General features: G+C 46.8%; 1 protein-coding gene across 2 annotated transcripts in view; it reads left to right on the top strand.

Moving 5' to 3' along the window:
* The window catches only part of LOC118505355, a 179849-nt gene that overhangs the window by 112761 nt on the left and 54990 nt on the right, over positions 1 to 12098 (top strand). The window lies entirely within an intron of this gene.

Here is a 12098-nt window from a genome sequence, read left to right as displayed (position 1 = left end):
CCACCCGGGTCCATGACAAGGTCTTCGGGTTCGGACGGAAGTGAAGTGTAAACTTCAGGATTCATATTAATTAATTCCATTACCGTTTGGGTTTTCGGAAGCAAATCTGTGTTTGCGCTAGACCAAGGACGGACACATGGACATCATAGGCAAGATGCAGCACTGCATCGTTCCCGAATCGAGTGGCAGCGCTAGGACTTGCACGACGGACGTTGCTTCGCAACCCCGAGAGATAGATGGGCGGCTGGAAAGGATGTGTGTGTGTGTTTCAAGTGTAATTGTTGCATGTGCGTCTTGTTGTGGATGCGCTTCAGAGCTTAAATCAAAACACATTGCCCAATGCCTACCCTTGGGGAGAAGGACGTCCAGAGGAACAACCAAAGCGAAGACCATTTGCACTGCGTTATGTGGCATGTGCTAGCCTCAGTTGCTAGTTGGCTCTTGAGAAGCCGGATTGGTTCCGGTGTAGAACAAGCGAAAAGTCACCTCTCTGGCAATCGTTCACTAGCGTCCGGCTACTGCAGACATTGGAATTGGATTTCAATCCTTCGCATGACTAGCTAAACTTTACAGCCTACCCCTTTGTGGAGGTTCTCTGGAGCAGTCTCTCCAATCATGGACACGCACCATGATAGACTTACTCATCCGCAAAACGATTAAACCGTAGCGTTGTGCATTTGATCACATAGGAGACTTAGTTTCGCCACTCCACTTCCACCCTAGCTCAACTTCAGTCCCCAACCTCACGGCTAGACAGAGGAAACCATTTTTATGTTGCGTGCATTATAGAAACAGCATATCGATCGGTACAATTGAGAATTAGTTTAGCTATACCGAGCCATACCCAATCGAAGCCGACAATCGGTTAAATTATTAATAATTTTCTATCCCAATGTTATTCGTAAAGGCGCACACGCTTCACTGCACCGCTTAATTGTTCTAGCAGAATAATAATCCACAAACCAACTGTCCGAGCGAGCTGGGGTGTATGAAAATCTCGGCCGGTGCTTATATATATACTCGGAATGCAGACACACCTTGATTAGATTTGCGAAAACCCTCGGCGTTAATATCGACGCAATATTTGTCCGGATGGAAAACGCGTCCGTTCTCGCTTACGGTGCTCACGTGTAATCAGTATTTGCGCAGTGTGTTCTGGGGAATATGACATCGATAGTGTTTGTACAAGCACTGTGCGCATATTGAGCTCGTGTGTTTTCCGGTCACAGGGCTCAATAAGGGGACGCTTACGATGGACTGTACTGTAAAGTGATACGATGTGTGATCTAAATTTTATTCCAAAAATCAACTCCCTTAACAGAACGAAAATCTGTTTAATAATGAAAATCTGGGTCACGGTGTTCTTGCTTTTGTTGCTCCCAGGGGAAAACTTCATTTAAATAGAATTTTCACTCCGCTTTCACAACACTTCGTGGAAGGAAGTCCTGCAAGAACTTGATTCTATAGTCTCGTCCAATTCTTCTACACGCTCTCAAGAGGAAAAACGCCACAGTAATCAATCATAATTACTTGATGCAGCTTCCCATTGACAGAAGAATTTGCTTCGGGGAAAATTATCTACTAATTCACAAACTATAGTTTATCACCGAACAAAAAAGCTTTCCCATTTTTCGGTGGAGAATTAATTTCCACAGTAACCTCCACAGTTCGGCGCGAAGTCTCGTCTACGATGACCTACGACCGGCGCCAAAATCGTCCTTTTCGACAAAAACCCTTTCCAGTGTGTCCAACCACCATCTTCATCATCGTCATCATCATCATCATCAAGCAGCTCAGTATCTGTCAGTGATGTGTTCTCATTAAATTTAGATCATTATTTATTGCTGCCATATCGGAAACGGTGACGTTGTTTGATTTATGCTCGAATGCCTCGAAATACCTCCTGCCCCGTTGCTCTGTCCGTCCTGTACTTCGAAAAAGCGAGCAGAGCTGAATAAACATCTATTAATTGGCCAATAACTGGTAGCACAGCTCTAGTCTCTGTTTGTGCGTGTGTGTTTGTGTGAGTGCTTTCAACTCCAGAACCTTTGGCACAGAGACTTTAAGCACCTTCGAAACGAAGGTTTTGCTCTCAGGCCTTGGGCACGACCGAAGAAGACCGGATTTCGTCATCGATGGTGTGCTTTTTCCTTGTGGTTGCCTCGAAACGTTTCCCTTTCCTTAGAACCTACCAGCGCCGGGCTGTATAATTGGATAGGTAGCCGACTTGCAGAACTTGCTTGCTCCCCCTCTCTCTCTCTCTCTCTCTCTCTCTCTCTCTCTCTCGAATTGTCCCGTTCTCTCTATTTCTGTTGATCCCTTTGGTGATGATTTTACGGTTCAATGGGACCAAACAGACTTCTTGTATCGTGAAAGGGCGACCGCTCTGCAATCAATGCTACTTGAAACAGTCCAGGAAGCCCTACACGTCGAACCGGTAGCAGATCGGAAGCAGCAGCAGCAGTAGAGCCGTTTGAAGTCGAGCTTCTAATGAGCTTAAAATTCAACATCTTCCAGTGTTGAAGACCACGGGCCACTTCAGCTGTAATTTATCGTCCTGTCAATTACAGGTGGGTTTTGGGGCCGAGATTCATTTCTTCGACAGCCGGCCCTTGGCGAGATCTGCGCTCCGGTGTGGGTTTCCCAATAAGCTTCAAAGCTTATTGCAAAATAATAATGGAATAGTTCAATGCACTCTCCTCCCTATCTCTGTTTCGTCTGCACCACGTGTCATTTTCCGTTCGCCAGGAAAGGATTCTTCTTTAGTTCGACGGTTTAAAGGGTGCTCCTCTTTGCCTACGGGAATCAATTACACTTCATCTCGCTACTATCTAACTACTCGGGATGATATCCTCTGCGCCAAGCACTTCTTATATGCTTCGGTGTGCATTCGTACTGCACCGGAAACCGGACGCCGGAACGATTTTCAGCCCTCAACTCAGCACCATCGTCGCCACGCCCGGAGCTTTCTTTCAACCCTCCAAAACATGGCAGGCATCGATGCAACGTGTGATGTGCTGCATGCAAAACCGGTCCGGAAGTCATCAGTGAAGCGATTGTGTTTGCACCCAGGCACACTCAAACACTTCGAAAGGAAGTGATTTGCCCGCCCCGAGGCAAGCGCCACTAGAAGGAAATGCGATAGTACAACGCTTGACGGGGGTGTGCGCGACCATCCACGACTCGCACAACGCGGCGGGAAAGGAGCGAGCAAAAAATACTTCATCGCCGGAAGTATCGGTTCGCCCCAGGATGTGCAGGCAGCGATGATTACTACGGTGACTGCTGCCGGGATGACTCCGGGAGGTTTGGAATGTCATCGCTGGGTGTAGAGACTTGTAACAAAGCAAGAACTGCTCGTTGATAAGTTCTTTGAAAGCTGGTGGAGCTCTGGCAGACATCATGAAACGCAGAAAAACTATCTTCAGGTTTGGCAGCGCACTAAAGCAACTGATCAATCGTTTAGTACACCAAAAGCAGTCATTTTTGATCACATTTGCACTGATGTGTTTTTGTCCCCGTGTGACGAACATGAAATACACAGTCCCAGTCACAGAAGTTATCACACCCAAAATAAAAAGAGGAAGTTCGATCGGAAAGCTACGAAAACATTGATTCTTCGATAGATTTTACACAAAATTCTCACGTTTTAAAGTGAATCCTATCGAGCGGACGGACTTTCCCATCAGCTTGAGATTTATCATTCCGTGGTTGTGAGGGACACATTCCAAAGCTTTTAAGAGCGCACGACAATGTAATGTTTGCTTAACGCGCGCAGTTCAGTACATGATTCATGAGTGATTTTGTGGCGGTTAGTACCTGTTCCAGCTTTCATCGTTTCTTTGCCCACGATAAGCCCCGAACGCTTATTTGGGCGCTTTGGTGTTCCCAAGGAATTGAGTTTGTCCTACGCAAACATACACCGTACATAGCTGCGTCCTTCGGGCGCAATTGTTTGGCGACCGGCCCAGAACGGAGGTTGCTAACGGAGGCGTGTAACGAGCTCCCGATAGGGATGAACCAGAGGGATACACTATTGTTGCACACACAATAGTGTGAAAGGACATCAATTGAAAGGACTTCGTCCCTGCTGTCCCTGCGGCTGTCATTCCTCAATTCCGCCTGAGAAGAAAGTGTTTTATTTCAACTTCTTTTTTTGTGCTTTTTCCATCCACATCCACTTCCCGATCGACAATGTGCTTTCAGCGAGCGCGGGAGTAGGGACTTTCAACGAGCGGAAAGCCCCCGTCAGCATCCAGCATCCAGAGATTTGAATGGAATGTCAACGAATTCGGGACCGAGGATGAGCAAGAGAGTAATTTGTCGCCCGTGAATGTGTCGGAATTGTAGTCGGATTTACAATGCGAGCCAACCAGAAAGGAAGGCACAAGAAATGATAGACAACGGCGTGCTTTTATTCTAATTTGATTCCTTTTTTTCTAACAAAATGGGCGGAGAGATATCCGCCTGCGAAAGGGACAGAAACGGAACCGTTCCTTCAACGCGACCGACACAAAGGATCGTGCTGATGAAGTAAATTATGTAAATTGATCGTCAGATGGGCTTTTGAAGGAACACAATGCAGGAAGAAACACTTGCTTTTCGCCTCCTTTTGTCGATTTCTGTGGCATTCCCTAGCCATCCGACGAAGTAATAAATCGATCCTTGAAAGCCAGCTTTAAGCAGCGTGCAATTTATACTGTAGTCAATCGTCTCCGCTTGCCCACTTTGTCGGCCTTTACTGCTGCTACCTTCTCTGCGATAGTCAATCACTGGGAATTTTTCGCACAACTCCAATATTTATCGATATCTCCTCCCGAGCTCTCTCGTCTATCCCGAACCTCACGTTCCAAAATACGATTTGCCACACTTGTGCGGCCCAAATATTGAGCCTTCTCTTATCCTGGCATAACGCGCTAAACCAACACTCGAGGACACTCGCGAAGTCGACGACGTCCGTTCGTGTTTGGTCCAAGAGGCATTCTCCCACCAGGCAAAACAAACAACTCGCGCCCGACACGTGAACCGATAAGATGCCGATATGAAACTCTTGTCACTTAAACAGTGGGAAGAAAGTACCTGCCCCAGCGGTGAGGGTTGAACGAATGTATCCCTCAACCCTTAGTGCTGCAGTGAGTCGTTACCGATTTTTGCACCGCTGTTTTTCTTTGCGGCACGCTCGTACATCGAAAACCCATTTGCAGATTAATTGAACACAACCCCTAACAGAAGAAAAAAGCCGATCTCGCATTTCGAATGTGATAGATTTCCATCGGAATGATTTATCGTGCATTCATCACAAATGGTGGATATTATTTGGCTGCTAATTTCTTTGCCTTCCAGTTCCCGTTTCGCGTCGGTGCTTGCCCAAGGGCAGTACGTGTGGCAAAGTTGTGCCTCCGGGGCTCCCACCGTACAGAGCGTACGTCCGGTCTTATCTTTTTGACGGATGTTGTCCCTTATACCGTGGGGAATTTCGAGTGGTTTTCTCCCGGGAAGACCAAATGTGATTGATCAATTTCGCAGTAAATATGAAACGGGAGTTGGGTGTGCCCCGATGTGCGTGTGTCCTTTTCCCGCGAATCGTTTCAGGACTTATGGCGTAGATGTACAAAAAAAGGGCGAAAGAAATATTAGATATCACCATTTGTTGTGACATTGACATTGATGTGGTGAGTAAATAGACGGCGAAGGGTGAACTCTGCTTCCAGAGAAAATACCAGTCGGAAGGACTGGCAGAGATCAATGCCAGGCCATCTTGATAATAGCGTCCAAAAGACCTCTCCAAATACGAGGAATCAAATTGCAACGATTACAATGCTTAATGCTTAATTAGGATACAAATCCCAATGTTGACCTAAAACGAAACCAAACCCAGCAGCAGATCCACCAATAAATTCTCCCTAATGGGTGCGCCTCGTTAAAGTTAACCAGGCCATTCCACTCTATTTGACTAAACTCTTCATAAAGCCTAAATCAAATCACATTCAGTGTGCGTGCTTATTTAAATATTTTTGCTTAGCTTTCGCCCCATTGTCGGTGTAGATGCTTATGCAAAATCACTCCAAGCTGCTAAGCTTCCGTTTAGCCCATTCGAACCTGTACGATTATTTGGAATTATTCCGCTAAATCCTTCCCTAACCGCATCTCGGTGGAACAGTTTTGCATTGTTCCATTTTTTTGCATACTCTAACGACGGCACTCCTTGGCTTCTTCTTGGCAACAAACGAAAACAACGGCACACCAACATTCAAATGATCAATCCGAATGTTGAGTGTCATCTTCCGATCCACTGCAATCCGCTGGGTGTCATAAAACGCACAACTTTACGACCATGCCTACGGCTTCCATCTGCATTGGATCCCGTTTTGGCCTCACTCTCTTGCGCGGTGCATAATTTTCCAATTCACTTTCCTAATCAGACAAGAAACAAGGGAAGAAAATGGACCGCCTTGAAAGATCGAAGCAAAACAAATTGAACTTCCCGACAACAACCAAAGAACAACAAAAAAAACTTGTGGCGTTGTGGCATCCTCCTCGTTGGTGTTTATTTCTCACTCTTTTTTCGTCCAAAGCGTCTCACGTCGCCGCCAAAGATCACGACCACGGTTGTCTTAATGTCTTCATTTCTAAACACCTCACCTGTGTTTTTTTTCTTCTTTTCAAGCCTCAACTCCAAGGTGGCCACTTTCTATCATCACAGGTTAAAAGAGTGCTGACTGAGTGCCGGTTTTGGTTTTGCCCCTTGCAGTAATAAAATTCAATAAGTTATCACTACTTTTCGGTCCTCCGATAAGCCAGTTTTGTGGGGTATGAGAAAACGGACCACAAGATACCGTTTCTTCTCAAGTTTTGGAACTCAACTCTTAGCAGTAAAATAGGGCGATCGAAGATGGCACGCCCGAGCACGCTAAAAATGATGTGAGAATTTGGCAACCCGCTCCAGGAGAGCAATTTTGCATTTCAAATATGAATTTCTTATGCTAAAGCATGTGTCACACCTCCCAAAAAATGTTTGACTTACGATCTAAAGAGAGCCTCTTGATCCTCATAATATGATCGATTTGACAACAATTGTGAAGAAATCTTAATTTACTTCCATTTTCTTAGCTATTCCAACAAGAGACACATGGGTGGAAGACATAAAAAAAAATACTCTCAAGATAAAACTCCGATTAATATTAACTGCACTCTTCTCGATTTATCTCAACGACTGAGTGACATTCTTAAAAGGTTTCCCTGTTCTCTCTTTCTCTCCCTTGCAAGCTACAACTCGAAGAAGAAATGTCTGTAATTTGTGCCCCAGCGATGATAAGCAAATAGTTTCGGCTATTTTTGCTTTCTTTAGGGCGGCTTTTGCGTTAGATCCCAACAAAAAAATGCAGTAATCCTTCCTCACTCACGCACGCACACTCGCCGGGTGAGATAGGAATTATAAGGCAAGACAACAGGGAATAGGTATTGAGCAAGGGAGAGAGAGAGGCGAAACAGAAAACTTCATAATTGCCAACTGATTTAGATCGAGGTTAATTGTGAATTTTCGAATGATTTATTGCGAACGCTCTGGCACCTTCTTCTGCTTCGCACGTCTTTTGCATGGGACCGCTTTGTGGGGAGATAGATGTGAGCTTGGTTTTAATGAGCATCGCACAACGCCATCTCGCAGGGCTCCAAGTTCCACGGGCAACCGAAGCAACAAATGCTGCAGCCCAAATCTGCCTGCTCGTATCAGAAATGGGGTAGCTAGATAATCCTTATAAATAATGTATGGTTATTTTATTTCCCTCGCCCTGTCCTGCACACAACGCTATGTCTGCTGCTTTGTCTTGGACCCGGAGCGGTTCCAAAAATTTTTGGTGACCTCCACAACCACACGGCCGAGATGACCTATTTTTCGCGCTCCGTTTCTGACGCACAAACGGAACCGACCACCAGCGTAAACAGCACCAGCTGTGCTGCATATCCTGACGCCTCAAGGTGATAAAATTCAATTCCAACACACATCGACCGAGGCCGAGAACTTATTGGCACTGGACCAACCTGTCGAACCTCCTATAGGACCTGGAGCGATTGGCGAAGCTGATCTGAGGGAGGCTGCAGCCAGCAACGAGTGTGTGTTCCCGTTGTTGAAAATGTGCTTTTTATTGCAAAAGTTTATGCTACGCAATTAGTTTAGATGGTTGTTCCATCATCTGCCAATTCCGAGGCCTCATGTTTATGCGTCCCGAGGGCCGCCAAGCGCAGGGCGGCCTCAGTTTTCCTTGCCCATTTTCTCGCCACCCAAAGGCATATGTTTTCAACCGTGGTTCGCAGACTTGTGGTGCGAAAAGAAAAAACAAACTCCACCCCAAACCATCTCGACGACAGAACCTCCCTGTCCGTGTCTCCTGCGCGTGTAAACCCTACCCGCGGGTCTTGGTGTTTCTGGTTTTTTGTTAATTTTATTGAATGATTACATTACACGTCTGCATCCGTAATACAGCTGTCGGATTATCATAAATTAATGCCAGACACTGCTGCCACACAGTTTGATCATCTGTTTTGATAATTAACATCGCAGTTCCATGCACGTCATTCAAGCGCATTTCTTGCCACCGTGCTTCAACCCGGTCGCGTAGGGAGTTTTGTACGCTACGCTACTTCCGCAAGCTTCCCGTTTGCCCACGACGGTGGTCCTCCATTAAACGCCAGCTCTTCAATGTTTTATTCATCCTCAATCGAGAGAGGGCAAACGAGAAAAACGGCGTACCCGGAGGCACTGTATAAAATCAGGGTGGTCGCGCCGCTTGGGAAAACCGCCCGAAACCCGGTCTCCGATGGAAAACATGACACAAACGCGTGGCACCACACACACAAAGCATTTTCGTTATCATTTTCAAGCAAAAGCGTTTGTCCTCCCCGCACATATTAAGTGCAAAATGGGCACCAAAGAGAACCCTCCATCAAACCCGACCATACATTGGGGCCCGCAGGCCTAGGTCAAACACAACGTGGGGCAAACAAAGAAAATGCCACCCGCACAGCCCACAGTGTTGAGGAAGGCTTAAAAGTTGTTCGCTACTTTCTCGCTCATTACACATCCTAGGTTGCCGTGCTTCTTCCCTGTTCCTTCTCATACTGTTGGCAGGACACATTTTCCGGATGTGTCCGGGTTTTCACCAACTCTCCCTCTCTCTCTCTCGTCTAACGGATCTGGCGTAGATCCTATTTCGCCGGTAAGGTTTGTCTTGGTACTGGATGGCAGGAACCAACGGGTGAGGTAGAGTAATTAAAGCTTGTGCTTCCCATCGAAAGCCCATTATCACACTCCATAGAAACGCGCGCTGTGGCAACGGTAGCAACAACATTACCGGCCTACAACCATATGCCATGTCGACATCGTCTTGTACGTCGTCGTCGTTCGGAAACCGCTATAAGTCTTCGCCCATTCATCCTTCGGTCGTTTGTGTCCTTGCTCAACTAGACACACAAACACACACACACAGCAAGGAGCCGAGCTATGGTGGGCTTTCTTGATCGGGAATGAAAAGAAAAGACCTCTTGCGAAACCTGGGAGATTGAGAGAGCCACCCGGAGGAAACGCGGGAAGGGATCGTTAAGGAGCAAAACGATTACGAAGCTTTTGTCAATGTACGTAATCAGTTTCCGGAGCACGGTTAAATTTTGCTAATCCGCTTGTCGTCTGCACAATTGCCTGCCCCGGCAATGCCCTTTTAAATGGGCCACCGTCGTAACTTCTCCTGACAGCAATCAGCAGTAGAAGCAGAGGCGGCCATTTTGATCATCGTGAGAGCTTTTTCCGCTTCTCCAACTCCACGGGAAAAAGGGGTGTTGCTTATTACATACCTTGCCTATTAGAAGGGGCGTAATGATGATTGCACTGTTTAAGATAGAATCTATCGATTGCTTTCCACCGAGAAGCAGTAATTTACTTAATGAGCTTATTAAATGAATGTTAATGTAGCTAATCATTACATTTTAATCGATATTTTACTTTCTCGGGAAGGGGTTTGCACACGTCGATGGTTTCCTATCTCGTTTTTGGTGGAAATTTGCGAATCGCCTAGAGCCTTTACGTTTACACCTGAATAGCTCGTTCAATGGAATCCATCAACAATGACAGATCGAACTCAGTGTACCGTGACAGATGGTTCAATCTGCACCGTAAATCCACCGTCCAACTAGACTTAAAACTCCATATACCTTTTGGCTCAAATGCGACCACAATCCCACAACAGTGAGTGTGGCGTGAAGATGTTATCCTTCTTCACATGCAAAACAGTCACGCTAACAAAGCATATCTACAACGAGCCCGTTTTGAAAACACCACACAAGGCGCAGCCCAAGCTTAAGATGCTGCTTGCCTGCTCCTTGGTCGTTATCGTTGACCCGATAACGAATCAATCACGTGCGCCCGTTCCGCGAGCCGACCGCGTACATTGGTACCCCGAACGGGAAGATAACAAAGAAAATCCAGGCCCACGAGGCTTTCGAACGCGCGAACCGTGTGATCCTTTATCCTGAAGCCACCCCGATACATCGTAAACCGTTTGAAATCCTGGACGCGGAGATGGAGAAAGCATCTGGAAGGAGTTATGCGGGTGAAAATATACATCCCCAGCTTCCAACTCACCCACCACGATCCCGCACGGATCTGATATTTAAATTAAATTCCACCGACCTCTTTTAGACGGCATCATCTTTTGCTGCTTCTCGCGGTGGCATCTCACCACTACCACCACCATCTTCACGAAGCACCATTTGCACAAGAATCAGAAACATGTGGTTAAAGTTCAAACGATAGTCAGAGCATCCAAAGGTTCCGGGCTTCGGAACATCAGCAGCGGCGCGGTTTAAGCGCAACACACAGCAAATCATAAACGATTCGTCCCGATTTTGCTCAGTGAAAGCCGCGCCTGCAAGAGCATCCTTTTCCCTTTGTGTCCTTCGGGTGCCTTCCGGAGGGCAGGAAAAAGGCGGGTAGGTTCGGCATTTTCCGGCTTCGTCGCATTCGTCGGCCACCCTCATGTGCCGCGCTCACTCGTTATGATGGTTATTGAATTTATTCGATCCCTTATTTTATTTACACTACGGGCGGGCGTATACACGTACCGACGCCTCCAACGAAAAACCGCCAGGAAGCAGGAATCAATTTCGCGCTCCATCAGTCACAGGAGTCTTCTTCTTCGCGGGACTTCCCGTGGAACACATTCTCCTTGCAACGTCTAACGCGAGGAATGCCGAGTTCGTTTGTGTTCCGCATTGGATCAAATTTGCGTTCGCTCGTTCGTGGCCAGATGGATGCGGGGAGCGTTGTAAGTCGCGACGAGCTTAAGGTAAATTACAGCGTGCAAACTAGTTCCGGAATCCGCGGAGCAAGTAGGTGCTCTTTTGACACTTGAACGTGCACCGTGCACGGAACTATAGCGAAGGAGTTTTCCCGCTTTCGCAACGGGAAAACAATCATTTGGCATCTGAGAAACGCTTTGCCACCTTAACTCCATTCCTGGAAGCAATAATAAGAGACGTTTTATAAATTTGATTAAGGCAAGTTCTTCTATGCGGTAGGCATTAATGGCTCAACATTTAGCAATCATTCAATACAGCACATCAATCGTTCCTTTCATCCTATTCGCTTGTTTACACAGTACAAGAGTGTGAACTAGAAATTGGAATTTGATACTCAACCTCTGGACGGTGGTATTGAATGAGAACGCCTTCTTCATGTTCACGAATTTCTCACGATTGACCCTGTGGATAGGCCCCGTCAGAGCCACACCAGCCACAGCGTCATGTTCGCCCTTGGAGGATGAGTTATTTGAAATTAAGAAAGCGAAACGTCCGTGGAGCGGATGAAATGGAGAAGAATCTCCACCACACACCACCTTAGCCAACAGAGGTCAAAACTCCAGATATTCAATTGTGGTCGCCATCCTTCGCGTGTGGAGTCTCCCTACCGCAGACCTGTAGGGGGGGGGGGGGGTGTGTGAAGTAGAATAAACCAAAATTTCCAAGCCGCACAAGCCCACCTTCCGTGGCGAACCGTTTCCATGCACAATATCCGACTTATGGTTTGGTGTTGTGCTGCGGACAGCGCG

This window comes from Anopheles stephensi, chromosome 2, assembly GCF_013141755.1.
Source record: "Anopheles stephensi strain Indian chromosome 2, UCI_ANSTEP_V1.0, whole genome shotgun sequence".
Taxonomy (NCBI): Eukaryota; Metazoa; Arthropoda; class Insecta; order Diptera; family Culicidae; genus Anopheles; species Anopheles stephensi.
Note: the sequence above shows the minus strand (reverse complement) of the source record. Positions and strands in the feature narration are given on the sequence as shown.